Below are 15,873 nucleotides of genomic sequence, written 5' to 3' on the forward strand. Positions count from 1 at the left end.
TTCTCTATCATGACTCCTTTTTTTTCTTAGCAGCCTAATATTCTCTAATACCTTGTGATTTGCAATGACTATTCTTAGAGTTGCAATTGTAACGTTACATGTGCAATCTCCATGGCCTTACAAGTAATGAGATCAAGAGAAACATAATGTTAGTGCATAGTAAGAACTCATATTAGTACAACTATTCAAAAAGTTGCAACATACTGACTACTTTACATTACTAATCATTTTTGCTTATGCAAGATAGCAATACTACTAATATTTTTTACATAGATATGGGTGCATACGCACGTGCACACACACACACACACACACATAGAAAAAGGTCTGCAAACCAATAGAAAGACTCGGGGAGAGGGAGTACATACGTATAGACTACCAGAGAGAGAGAGAGAGAGAGAGAGAGAGAGAGAGAGAGAGAGAGAGAGAGAGAACCTCCAAAGAGAGAAGGCAGGACCACATAATAGTTACAAGAGAGTGGGACGTTCTAAACTTTTTTACAAGAGAGTGGGATGCTCTAATTCTGTTTTTGATATTAAGCTTCCACCTTACTTTCAATAATTTTAAGCACCTAAAAGACCAATGTCAGGGATACTATTTTGAGACCAATGTTAGGGATTTCGAAGAGTAAAACATTATTGGTATTATTGATACAAGGAAGGTTCACCCAATGCATGGAGGGATTTAAAAGAAGAGTCAAGCATCATTGCTAGAACTACTTCTGTGAATGTGTGTCATGTTGCCACATATCCCACATGTTGTGAATGTGTGTCAAACATTACTAGAACTACTTCCTTGAATGTGTGTTGGACATGTTGCCACATGTCATGAAAGAAGGACTAGATAGTAAAGATAAATTTTCTTACCTAGAAGGTTCAACCAGTGCAATGGAGGGTTTTTAGCAGAAGAGTCAAATAACACTGCTAGAACTACTTCTGTTATTGTGTGCCAAACACGTTGCCACATCATAGAAGATGAATATATCTACATCTAAATATCATGATTACTAGAACTTAAGGAATACATAGTCTAAACATCATGATTGAAATTGGAAAATGAATATATGGATCACGATTATTGTAACTCAAGATTCAAAGTACTAGATGCATATTCTGGAAAAATTTGATGTGCTTCAAAAGAAGTACGGAAAAATCTAAGAGATGAGTTTCAGAAGAGAATTGATAGTGCAATGCATGCTTAGAGTTGAGCTTTTTTGAGTCTATACATGCATGCTTTTTCGAGTCTATAGATGCATCAAGTGACATACAGGAGTCACCTCAATCAAATGAAGAAAGGCCAACTTCATCAAGGAATCCCAATGGATATTGAAAAATGGAAGCCAAAGAAGGCCATAGCACCAAGTGTACTCTTTAGTTAGTCTAATCTTCATGAAGAGTATTGACTCCACAAAAAAGAACTCAAGAGATGTGATTTTCCTATCAGATTTATATTAATTAACAAAGGAATGAGACAACAAGGTAACAAAAGAGACTTGATAGACCTTGTTTTTCTTAATGAAGGAGTGATACAAGAGGGTGACAAAACAAAGAGTTTTCACTTATGTCCCCACTATCCTTGCTAGCTCCTCTCAAGCATCATTTGGTGGTCTAAAGAGCACACCACATGCTAACCCCTCAACCCAATCCTTCCAATGCTAACTTCACACTATGCAGGTGATCCAGCTTGGTTTCAGATGGCCCTTTGTGATGGCTTCACAATCAAGACCCCAGAATTTTTTCTCGTGGCCCTTCATTATGGAACCCTATAATTTTTTCAAGCATAAATGCACGTGTTCTCATTCTAGTCTCTCCCAGAAACACATTAATAAGAGAAGAAAAACATGGCATGAAGAACTTACCAATATGTTGTAATGCATGCAACCCTCCCTTCCTTCAAAGAGCTCCACATCATTTGTTGTCATGCCAACTCTTACATATTGTCCACACTAGGTAGTAGCCACACACACTCCTCTCTTCTTTTAAAGAGCTCCACATTGTCCATTCTCATGCCGGCTAAGTTATCATCCACTAGGTAGTTGCCACAAACACTCCTCTCTCTCGCTTCTATGGTAGCTACATAAGCACAAGGATAAAGTAGAGAATAGAGTAGCAAGATCGAGACTCAATTTCCACACAATGGAAGAGTGTGTTGTGTTATGAGATAAAACTGACTTATATACAAGATTATACAATTTCACACACACAATATGGACGACTAGGTGCCGAGGGCTCTCATAAGTGGCCACAATACTTAATCTCATAATACATTTATGAAGAAGTACATCCACAAGGGATTCAACTAAGCTTGCTACCACATGCTCTCGAAGTAGGAATCACAATAAGAGTTCCATCAGACCATGATGAGTTCCCATCCATGTTTATAGATTTGGCCACTACTACTATTGCTTCATAGCTTGATTACGTACATCTTTTTGTGTGTCCTCTTTTCTCATTGATGTAGAATATTAGTGGAGATAGTTGTTAATTACCTTCCCCCTCTCATGGTGGCTGATTAGAGGAATTTATTATAGAGAGAATTAAGAAGCTTATTGTTTCTACTCTTGACACTGAGGGAATGCTCAATGTTCACTGTTCCTCTGGAAGGAGTGGATTCAATGTTCATTATTCCTTTGAAAGGGGGAAGGCTTGTTATTGAGATAAGGATCAATGTTCGTTGTTCCTCCAAAAGGAATGGGGAAGGCTTATTAATAAATGAAGAATCTAGTGATTGGCAAGAGTATCTAAAGAGAGTGCGGGCCTCCACAGGTGACTATAGTGTTGTCCTCATCCATGAATCAAGTATTTTCCTTGTTCTCTATCATGACTCCTTTTTTTTTAGTAGCCTAATATTCTCTAATACCTTGTGATTTGCAATGACTATTCTTAGAGTTGCAATTGTAACGTTACATGTGCAATCTCCATGGCCTTACAAGTAATGAGATCAAGAGAAACATAATGTTAGAACTCATATTAGTACAACTATTCAAAAAGTTGCAACATACTGACTACTTTACATTATTAATCAGTTTTGCTTATGTAAGAAAGCAATATTACTAATATTTTTTACATAGATATGGGTGCATACGCACGTGCACACACACACACACACACACACATAGAAAAAGGTCTGCAAACCAATAGAAAGACTCGGGGAGAGGGAGTACATATGTATAGACTACCAGAGAGAGAGAAAGAGAGAGAGAGAGAGAGAGAGAGAGAGAGAGAGAGAGAGAGAACCTCCAAAGAGAGAAGGCGGGTCCACATAATAGTTACAAGAGAGTGGGACATTCTAATTTTTTTTAACAAGGGAGTGGGATGCTCTAATTCTGTTTTTGATATTTAGCTTCCACCTTACTTTCAATAATTTTAAGCACCTAAAAGACCAATGTCAGGGATACTATTTTGAGACCAATGCTAGGTATTTCGAAGAGTAAAACATTATTGGTATTATTGATACAAGGTAGGTTCACCCAATGCATGGAGGGATTTAGAAGAAGAGTCAAGCATCATTTTTGTTAGAACTACTTCTGTTAATGTGTGTTGGACATGTTGCCACATGTCATGAAAGAAGGACTAGATAGTAAAGATGAATTTTCTTACCTAGAAGGTTCAACCAGTGCAATGGAGGGCTTTTAGCAGAAGAGTCAAACAACACTGCTAGAACTACTTCTGTTATTATGTGCCAAACACGTTGCCACATCCTAGAAGATGAATATATCTACATCTAAATATCATGATTACTAGAACTTAAGGAATACAGAGTCTAAACATCATGATTGAAATTGAAAAATGAATATATGGATCACGATTATTGTAACTCAAGATTCAAAGTACTAGATGTATATTCTGGAAAAATTTGATGTGCTTCAAAAGAAGTACGAAAAAATCTAAGAGATGAGTTTGAGAAGAGAATTGATAGTGCAATGCATGCTTAGAGTTGAGCTTTTTTGAGTCTATAGATGCATGCTTTTTTGAGTCTATAGATGCATCAAGTGATATACAGGAGTCACCTCAATCAAATGAAGAAAGGCCAACTTCATCAAGGAATCCCAATGGATATTAAAAAATGGAAGCCAAAGAAGGCCATAGCACTAAGTGTACTCTTTAGTTAGTCTTATTTTCATGAAGAGTATTGACTCCACAAAAAGCAACTCAAGAGATGTGATTTTCCTATCAGATTTATATTAATTAAGGAAGGAATGAGACAACAAGGTAACAAAAGAGACTTGAGAGATCTTATTTTTCTTAATGAAGGAGTGATACAAGAGGGTGACAAAACAAAGAGTTTTCACTTATGTCCCCACTATCCTTGCTAGCTCCTCTCAAGCATCATTTGGTGGTCTAAAGAGCACACCACATGCTAACCCCTCAACCCAATCCTTCCAATGTTAACTTCACACTATGCAGGTGATCCAGCTTGGTTTCAGATGGCCCTTTGTTATGGCTTCACAATCAAGACCCCATAATTTTTTCTCGTGGCCCTTCATTATGGAACCCTATAATTTTTTCAAGCATAAATGCACGTGTTCTCATTCTAGTCTCTTCCAGAAACACATTAATAAGAGAAGAAAAACATGGCATGAAGAACTTACCAATATGTTGTAATGCATGCAACCCTCCCTTCCTTCAAAGAGCTCCACATCATTTGTTGTCATGCCAACTCTTACATATTGTCCACACTAGGTAGTAGCCACACACACTCCTGTCTACATTGTCCATTCTCATGCCGGCTAAGTTATCATCCACTAGGTAGTTGCCACAAACACTCCTCTCTCTCGCTTCTATGGTAGCTACATAAGCACAAGGATAAAGTAGAGAATAGAGTAGCAAGATCGAGACTCAATTTCCACACAATGGAAGAGTGTGTTGTGTTATGAGATAAAACTGACTTATATACAAGATTGTACAATTTCACACACAAAATATGGACGACTAGGTGCCGAGGGCTCTCATAAGTGGCCACAATACTTAATCTCATAATACATTTATGAAGAAGTACATCCACAAGGGATTCAACTAAGCTTGCTACCACATGCTCTCGAAGTAGGAATCACAATAAGAGTTCCATCAGACCATGATGAGTGCCCATCCATGTTTATAGATTTGGCCACTACTTGATTACGTACATCTTTTTGTGTGTCCTCCTTTCTCATTGATGTAGAATATTAGTGGAGATAGTTGTTAATTACCTTCCCCCCTTTCATGGTGGCTGATTAGAGGAATTTATTATAGAGAGAATTAAGAAGCTTATTGTTTCTACTCTTGACACTGAGGGAATGCTCAATGTTCACTGTTCCTCAGGAAGGAGTGGATTCAATGTTCATTATTCCTTTGTGAAAGGACCCCGGGGGGAAGGCTTGTTATTGAGATAATGATCAATGTTCGTTGTTCCTCCAAAAGGAATGGGGAAGGCTTATTAATAAATGAAGAATCTAGTGATTGGCAAGAGTATCTAAAGAGAGTGGAGGCCTCCACCACAGGCGACTATAGTGTTGTCCTCATCCATGAATCAAGTATTTTCCTTGTTCTCTATCATCACCCCTTTTTTTTTAGCAGCCTAATATTCTCTAATACCTTGTGATTTGCAATGACTATTCTTAGAGTTGCAATTGTAACGTTACATGTGCAATCTCCATGGCCTTACAAGTAATGAGATCAAGAGAAACATAATGTTAGTGCATAGTAAGAACTCATATTAGTACAACTATTCAAAAAGTTGCAACATACTAGACTACCAGAGAGAGAGAGAGAGAGAGAGAGAGAGAGAGAGAGAGAGAGAGAGAACCTCCAAAGAGAGAAGGCAGGTCCACATAATAGTTACAAGAGAGTGGGACGTTCTAAATTCTTTTTACAAGAGAGTGGGATGCTCTAATTTTGTTTTTGATATTTAGCTTAAGCAATGATGCTTGACTCTTCTTCTAAATCCCTCCATGCATTGGGTGAACCTTCCTTGTATCAATAATACCAATGATGTTTTACTCTTCGAAATCCCTCCATGATGCATTGGGCAAACCTTCCATGCATCAATAATATCATCTAGTCCTTATTTCTAAGGTAAATATGACCTTTATTCCTTAGTCATGGACCAGTCTAGCTTCCTACATGTAGGATCACCCTCGAGTCACATCATATGATCTCGGCTATTTGTGGTAATTCATCAACACACAAAGGTAGATTGATAAATTTATCCAAATTTTTTGGTTTTTAATCTCTTAAGATACAAGAGGCTTATTAGTCGCGATTCCACAGCTACCTTCACAACAAAAATCGGTTTCCTCTATGGGTTGCTTTCCCAGAGTTTCCAGTAGTAGCGTTTAGAGACAATGCTAGTAGCATCCACACCGCTATCTAATAGTTGTAACTCCTTGGTACTTGTGTACCACATAGATAACATTGTAGTGGTCTCATCCTTTTCATAGTAATGTCCCAACTTATTTATAGGCACCTTAGGTAACTTTTTCTTTTCATCACTCAAAGGAGTTTCCTCATTTGATTTTGCTATTGGGTTATATTTCACCTTGTCCCCTTAACAATAATTGCTCATAATCTTCCTTCCATTTAGTCCTTCAAATCTCTCCATAAATTTTCATTACCTTGGAGTAGAGTTGCTATTAAAACCTTGACCTCAAAAGATGAGAATGATGTGAGTTTAGCAAAATCTCATGGACTACATTAACCAGACTCAAGAATGGACTCCATTCGATGTTTGTATCAGGAATTGGGAAGGTTCATTCTAGTAAAGGATCATCTAGGCCATTCCCAAGTAATTGAGGAAGTTCAAGATCCCTTGTAAATCCCCCTTAGAGTTCTCCATTACAACCTCTATGATCTCTCCAACTTAGTCAATTAATAATACATAAGGATGAATGGTCTTCCATCTTGGTCAATCGATAACACATTGGGGGGGTGAATAGTATTTGGTCCCTTACTTTGTCTACAATTTTACTGTATTTTTTCTTGACATTCTTGAACCAAGTTTTGTTTGGCTTCTTATTTCTCCTCTATTGGATCTAGAAATTCACCCAAAAATCTCTTGATGACATGGTTACCTCTTTCTTACTACTACGAGGTAGAAACATGGATAGGTAGTCTAAAAATAGTATCCCTGACATTGGTCTTTTAGGTGCTTAAAATTATTGAAAGTAAGGTGGAAGCTAAATTTCAAAAACAGAATTAGAACATCCCACTCTCTTGTAAAAGAAATTTAGAATGTCCCACTCTCTTGTAACTATTATGTGGACCTGCCTTCTCTCTTTGGAGGTTCTCTCTCTCTCTCTCTCTCTCTCTCTCTCTCTCTCTCTCTCTCTCTCTCTCTCTCTCTCTGGTAGTCTATACGTATGTACTCCCTCTCCCTCAGTCTTTCTATTGGGTTGTAGACCCTTTTCTCTGTGTGTGTGTGTGTGTGTGTGTGTGTGTGTGTGTGTGTGCGCGCGTGCGTATGCGCCCATATCTATGTAAAACATATTAGTAGTATTCCTATCTTGTATAAGCAAGACTGATTTGTAATGTAAAGTAGTCAGTATGTTGTAACTTTTTGAATAGTTGTACTAATATGAGTTCTTACTATGCCCTAACATTATGTTTCTCTTGATCTCATTACTTGTAAGGCCATGGAGATTGCACATGTAGCGTTACAATTGCAACTCTAAGAATAGTCATTGCAAATCACAAGGTATTAGAGAATATTAGGCTGCTAAAAAAAAATGAGTCATGATAGAGAACAAGGAAAATACTTGATTCATGGATGAGGACAACACTATAGTCGCCTGTGGAGGCCCCCACTCTCTTTAGATACTCTTGCCAATCACTAGATTCTTCATTTATTAATAAGCCTTCCCCATTCCTTTTGGAGGTATAACGAACATTGATCATTATCTCAATAACAAGCCTTCCCCCCGGGGTCCTAATGAACATTGAATCCACTCCTTCCAGAGGAACAAGAACATTGAGCATTCCCTCAGTGTCAAGAGTAGAAACAATAAGCTTCTTAATTTTCTGTATAATAAATTCCTCTAATCAGCCACCATGAAAGGGGGGAAGGTAATTAACAACTATCTCCACTAATATTCTACATCAATGAGAAAAGAGGACACACAAAAAAGATGCACGTAATCAAGCTATGAAGCAACAGTAGTGGCCAAATCTATAAACATGGATGGGCACTCATAATGGTCTAGTGGAACTCTTATTGTGATTCCTACTTCGAGAGCATGTGGTAGCAAGCTTAGTTGAATCCCTTGTGGATGTACTTCTTCATAAATGTATTATGAGATTAAGTATTGTGGCCACTTATGAGAGCCCTGGGCACCTAGTCGTCCATATTTTGTGTGTGAAATTGTATAAGTCAGTTTTATCTCATAACACAACACACTCTTCCATTGTGTGGAAATTGAGTCTCGATCTTGCTACTTTATTCTCTACTTTATCCTTGTGCTTATGTAGAGAGGAGTGTTTGTGGCAACTACCTAGTGGATGATAACTTAGCCGGCATGAGAATGGACAATGTGGAGCTCTTTGAAGTAAGAGAGGAGTGTGTGTGGCTACTACCTAGTGTGGACAATATGTAAGAGTTGGCATGACAACAAATGATGTGGAGCTCTTTGAAGGAAGGGAGGGTTGCATGCATTACAACATATTGGTAAGTTCTTCATGCCATGTTTTTCTTCTCTTATGAATGTGTTTCTGGGAGAGACTAGAATGAGAACACGTGCATTTATGCTTGAAAGAATTATAGGGTTCCACAATGAAGGGCCACGAGAAAAAATTCTGGGGTCTTGATTGTGAAGCCATAACAAAGGGCCATCTGAAACCAAGCTGGATCACCTGCATAGTGTGAAGTTAGCATTAGAAGGATTGGGTTGAGGGGTTAGCATGTGGTGTGCTCTTTAGACCACCAAATGATGCTTGAGAGGAGCTAGCAAGGATAGTGGGGAGATAAGTGAAAACTCTTTATTTTGTCACCCTCTTGTATCACTCCTTCATTAAGAAAAACAAGATCTCTCAAGTCTCTTTTGTTACCTTGTTGTCTCATTCCTTCATTAATTAATATAAATCTGATAGGAAAATGACATCTCTTGAGTTCTTTTTTGTGGAGTCAATACTCTTCATGAAAATTAGACTAACTAAAGAGTACACTTGGTGCTATGGCCTTCTTTGGCTTTCATTTTTCAATATCCATTGGGATTCCTTGATGAAGTTGGCCTTTCTTCATTTGATTGAGGTGACTCCTGTATGTCACTTGATGCATCTATAGACTCGAAAAAGCATGCATCTATAGACTCAAAAAAGCTCAACTCTAAGCATGCATAGCACTATCATTTCTCTTCTCAAACTCATCTCTTAGATTTTTCCGTACTTCTTTTAAAGCACATCAAATTTTTCCAGAATATGCATCTAGTACTTTGAATCTTGAGTTACAATAATCGTGATCCATATATTTATTTTCCAATTCCAATCATGATGTTTAGACTCCGTATTCCTTAAGTTCTAGTAATCATGATATTTAGATGTAGATATATTCATCTTCTAGGATGTGGCAACATGTTTGGCACACAATAACAGAAGTAGTTCTTTGACTCTTCTGCTAAAAAACCTCCATTGCATTGGTTGAACCTTCTAGGTAAGAAAATTCATCTTTACTATCTAGTCCTTCTTTCATGACATGTGGCAATATGTCCAACACACATTCGTAAAAGTAGTTCTAGCAATGTTTGACACACATTCACAACATGTGGGATATGTGGCAACATGTTTGACACGCATTCATAGAAGTAGTTCTAGCAATGATGCTTGACTCTTCTTCTAAATCCCTCCATGCATTGGGTGAACCTTCCTTGTATCAATAATACCAATGATGTTTTACTCTTCGAAATCCCTCCATGATGCATTGGGCGAACCTTCCATGCATCAATAATATTATCTAGTCCTTATTTCTAAGGTAAATATGACCTTTATTCCTTAGTCATGGACCAGTCTAGCTTCCTACATGTAGGATCACCCTCGAATCACATCATATGATCTCGGCTATTTGTGGTAATTCATCACAACACACAAAGGTAGATTGATAAATTTATCCGAATATTTTGGTTTTTAATCTCTTAAGATACCAAGAGGCTTATTAGTCGTGATTCCACAGCTACCTTCACAACAAAAATCGGTTTCCTCTATGGGTTGCTTTCCCAGAGTTTCCAGTAGTAGCGTTTAGAGACAATGCTAGTAGCATCCACACCGCTATCTAATAGTTGTAACTCCTTGGTACTTATGTACCACATAGATAACATTGTAGTGGTCTTATCCTTTTCATAGTAATGTCCCAACTTATTTATAGGCACCTTAGGTAACTTTTTCTTTTCATCACTCAAAGGAGTTTCCTCATTTGATTTTGCTATTGGGTTATATTTCACCTTGTCCCCTTAACAATAAATGCTCATAATCTTCCTTCCATTTAGTCCTTCAAATCTCTCCAAAAAATTTGCATTACCTTGGAGTAGAGTTGCTATTAAAACCTTGACCTCAAAAGATGAGAATGATGTGAGTTTAGCAAAATCTCATGGACTACATTAACCAGACTCAAGAATGGACTCCATTCCATGTTCGTATCAGGAATTGGGAAGGTTCATTCTAGTAAAGGATCATCTAGGCCATTCCCAAGTAATTGAGGAAGTTCAAGATCCCTTGTAAATCCCCCTTAGAGTCCATTACAACCTCTATGATCTCTCCAACTTAGTCAATTAGTAATACATAAGGATGAATGGTCTTCCATCTTGGTCAATCGATACCACATTGGGGGGGTGAATAGTATTTGGTCCCTTACTTTGTCTACAATTTTACTGTATTTTTTCTTGACATTCTTGAACCAAGTTTTGTTTGGCTTCTTATTTCTTCTCTATTGGATCTAGAAATTCACCCAAAAATCTCTTGGTGACATGGTTACCTCTTTCTTACTACGAGGTAGAAACATAGATAGGTGGTCTCAAAATAGTATCCCTGACATTGGTCTTTTAGGTGCTTAAAATTATTGAAAGTAAGGTGGAAGCTAAATTTCAAAAACAAAATTAGAACATCCCACTCTCTTGTAAAAAAAATTTAGAACGTCCCACTCTCTTGTAACTATTATGTGAACCTGCCTTCTCTCTTTGGAGGTTCTCTCTCTCTCTCTCTCTCTCTCTCTCTCTCTCTCTCTCTCTCTGGTAGTCTATACGTATGTACTCCCTCTCCCTCTCTGGTAGTCTATACGTATGTACTCCCTCTCCCTCAGTGTTTCTATTGGTTTGCAGACCCTTTTCTGTGTGTGTGTGTGTGCGCGCGCGTGCGTATGCGCCCATATCTATGTAAAACATATTAGTAGTATTCCTATCTTGCATAAGCAAGACTGATTTGTAATGTAAAGTAGTCAGTATGTTGTAACTTTTTGAATAGTTGTACTAATATGAGTTCTTACTATGCCCTAACATTATGTTTCTCTTGATCTCATTACTTGTAAGGCCATGGAGATTGCACATGTAGCGTTACAATTGCAACTCTAAGAATAGTCATTGCAAATCACAAGGTATTAAAGAATATTAGGCTGCTAAAAAAAAAGGAGTCATGACAGAGAACAAGGAAAATACTTGATTCATGGATGAGGACAACACTATAGTCGCCTGTGGAGGCCCCCACTCTCTTTAGATACTCTTGCCAATCACTACATTCTTCATTTATTAATAAGCCTTCCCCATTCCTTTTGGAGGTATAACGAACATTGATCATTATCTCAATAACAAGCCTTCCCCCCGGGGTCCTAATGAACATTGAATCCACTCCTTCCAGAGGAACAAGAACATTGAGCATTCCCTCAGTGTCAAGAGTAGAAACAATAAGCTTCTTAATTCTCTGTATAATAAATTCCTCTAATCAGCCACCATGAAAGGGGGGAAGGTAATTAACAACTATCTCCACTAATATTCTACATCAATGAGAAAAGAGGACACACAAAAAAGATGTACGTAATCAAGCTATGAAGCAACAGTAGTGGCCAAATCTATAAACATGGATGGGCACTCATAATGGTCTAGTGGAACTCTTATTGTGATTCCTACTTCGAGAGCATGTGGTAGCAAGCTTAGTTGAATCCCTTGTGGATGTACTTCTTCATAAATGTATTATGAGATTAAGTATTGTGGCCACTTATGAGAGCCCTGGGCACCTAGTCGTCCATATTTTGTGTGTGAAATTGTATAAGTCAGTTTTATCTCATAACACAACACACTCTTCCATTGTGTGGAAATTGAGTCTCGATCTTGCTACTCTATTCTCTACTTTATCCTTGTGCTTATGTAGAGAGGAGTGTTTGTGGCAACTACCTAGTGGATGATAACTTAGCCGGCATGAGAATGGACAATGTGGAGCTCTTGGAAAGAAGAGAGGAGTGTGTGTGGCTACTACCTAGTGTGGACAATATGTAAGAGTTGGCATGACAACAAATGATGTGGAGCTCTTTGAAGGAAGGGAGGGTTGCATGCATTACAACATATTGGTAAGTTCTTCATGCCATGTTTTTCTTCTCTTATGAATGTGTTTCTGGGAGAGACTAGAATGAGAACACGTGCATTTATGCTTGAAAGAATTATAGGGTTCCACAATGAAGGGCCACGAGAAAAAATTCTGGGGTCTTGATTGTGAAGCCATAACAAAGGGCCATCTGAAACCAAGCTGGATCACCTGCATAGTGTGAAGTTAGCATTAGAAGGATTGGGTTGAGGGGTTAGCATGTGGTGTGCTCTTTAGACCACCAAATGATGCTTGAGAGGAGCTAGCAAGGATAGTGGGGAGATAAGTGAAAACTCTTTATTTTGTCACCCTCTTGTATCACTCCTTCATTAAGAAAAACAAGATCTCTCAAGTCTCTTTTGTTACCTTGTTGTCTCATTCCTTCATTAATTAATATAAATCTGATAGGAAAATGACATCTCTTGAGTTCTTTTTTGTGGAGTCAATACTCTTCATGAAAATTAGACTAACTAAAGAGTACACTTGGTGCTATGGCCTTCTTTGGCTTTCATTTTTGAATATCCATTGGGATTCCTTGATGAAGTTGGCCTTTCTTCATTTGATTGAGGTGACTCCTGTATGTCACTTGATGCATCTATAGACTTAAAAAAGCATGCATCTATAGACTCAAATGTAAGGCCATGGAGATTGCACATGTAACGTTACAATTACAACTCTAAGAATGGTCATTGCAAATCACAAGGTATTAGAGAATATTAGGTTGCTAAAAAAAAAGGAGTCATCACAGAGAACAAGGAAAATACTTGATTCATGGATGAGGACAACACTATAGTTGACTGTGGAGGCCCCCACTCTCTTTAGATACTCTTGCCAATCACTAGATTCTTCATTTATTAATAAGCCTTCCCCATTCCTTTTGGAGAAACAACGAACATTGATCATTATCTCAATAACAAGCCTTCCCACCGGGGTCCTTTCAAAGGAATAATAAACATTGAATCCACTCCTTCTAGAGGAACAGTAAACATTGAGCATTCCCTCAGTGTCAAGAGTAGAACCAATAAGCTTCTTAATTCTCTCTATAATAAATTCCTCTAATCAGCCACCATGAAAGGGGGGAAGGTAATTAACAACAACTATCTCCACTAATATTCTACATCAATGAGAAAAGAGGACACAAAAAAACATGTACGTAATCAAGCTATGAAGCAACAGTAGTGGCCAAATCTATAAACATGGATGGGCACTCATCATGGTCTGATGGAACTCTTATTGTGATTCCTACTTCGAGAGCATGTGGTAGCAAGCTTAGTTGAATCCCTTGTGGATGTACTTCTTCATAAATGTATTATGAGATTAAGTATTGTGGCCACTTATGAGAACCCTCGACACCTAGTCGTCCATATTTTGTGTGTGAAATTGTACAATCTTGTATATAAGTCAGTTTTATCTCATAACACAACACACTCTTCCATTGTGTGGAAATTGAGTCTCGATCTTGCTACTCTATTCTCTAATTTATCCTTGTGCTTATGTAGCTACCATAGAAGCGAGAGAGAGGATTGTTTGTGGCCTAGTGGATGATAACTTAGCCGGCATGAGAATGGAGAATGTGGAGCTCTTTGAAGGAAGAGAGGAGTGTGTGTGGCTACTAGTGTGGACAATATGTAAGAGTTGGCATGACAACAAATGATGTGGAGCTCTTTGAAGGAAGGGAGGGTTGCATGCATTACAACATATTGGTAAGTTCTTCATGCCATGTTTTTCTTCTCTTATTAATGTGTTTCTGGGAGAGACTAGAATGAGAACACGTGCATTTATGCTTGAAAAAATTATAGGGTTCCATAATGAAGGGCCACGAGAAAAAATTCTGGGGTCTTGATTGTGAAGCCATAACAAAGGGCCATCTGAAACCAAGCTGGATCACCTGCATAGTGTGAAGCTAGCATTGGAAGGATTGGATTGAGGGGTTAGCATGTGGTGTGCTCTTTAGACCACCAAATGATGCTTGAGAGGAGCTAGCAAGGATAGTGGGGAGATAAGTGAAAACTCTTTGTTTTGTCACCCTCTTGTATCACTCCTTCATTAAGAAAAACAAGATCTCTCAAGTCTCTTTTGTTACCTTGTTGTCTCATTCCTTCATTAATTAATATAAATCTGATAGGAAAATCACATCTCTTGAGTTCTTTTTTGTGGAGTCAATACTCTTCATGAAAATTAGACTAACTAAAGAGTACACTTGGTGCTATGGCCTTCTTTGGCTTCCATTTTTCAATATCCATTGGGATTCCTTGATGAAGTTGGCCTTTCTTCATTTGATTAAGGTGACTCCTGTATGTCACTTGATGCATCTATAGACTCGAAAAAGCATACATCTATAGACTCAAAAAAGCTCAACTCTAAGCATGCATTGCACTATCAATTCTCTTCTGAAACTCATCTCTTAGATTTTTCCGTACTTCTTTTGAAGCACATCAAATTTTTCCAGAATATGCATCTAGTACTTTGAATCTTGAGTTACAATAATCGTGATCCATATATTCATTTTCCAAATTCTGGGGTCTTGATTGTGAAGCCATAACAAAGGGCCATCTGAAACCAAGCTGGATCACCTGCATAGTGTGAAGCTAGCATTGGAAGGATTGGGTTGAGGGGTTAGCATGTGGTGTGCTCTTTAGACCACCAAATGATGCTTGAGAGGAGCTAGCAAGGATAGTGGGGAGATAAGTGAAAACTCTTTGTTTTGTCACCCTCTTGTATCACTCCTTCATTAAGAAAAACAAGATCTCTCAAGTCTCTTTTGTTACCTTGTTGTCTCATTCCTTCATTAATTAATATAAATCTGATAGGAAAATCACATCTCTTGAGTTCTTTTTTGTGGAGTCAATACTCTTCATGAAAATTAGACTAACTAAAGAGTACACTTGGTGCTATGGCCTTCTTTGGCTTCCATTTTTCAATATCCATTGGGATTCCTTGATGAAGTTGGCCTTTCTTCATTTGATTGAGGTGACTCCTGTATGTCACTTGATGCATCTATAGACTCGAAAAAGTATGCATCTATAGACTCAAAAAAGCTCAACTCTAAGCATGCATTGCACTATCAATTCTCTTCTGAAACTCATCTCTTAGTTTTTTCCGTACTTCTTTTGAAGCACATCAAATTTTTCCAGAATATGCATCTAGTACTTTGAATCTTGAGTTACAATAATCGTGATCCATATATTCATTTTCCAATTCCAATCATGATATTTAGACTCCGTATTCCTTAAGTTCTAGTAATCATTATATTTAGATGTAGATATATTCATCTTCTAGGATGTGGCAACGTGTTTGGCAAACAATAACAGAAGTAGTTCTAGCAGTGTTGTTTGACTCTTCTGCT

The sequence above is a fragment of the Cibotium barometz genome, chromosome 22 (genome assembly GCF_041138505.1).
Source record: "Cibotium barometz isolate CiBa-2024 chromosome 22, ASM4113850v1, whole genome shotgun sequence".
Taxonomy (NCBI): Eukaryota; Viridiplantae; Streptophyta; class Polypodiopsida; order Cyatheales; family Cibotiaceae; genus Cibotium; species Cibotium barometz.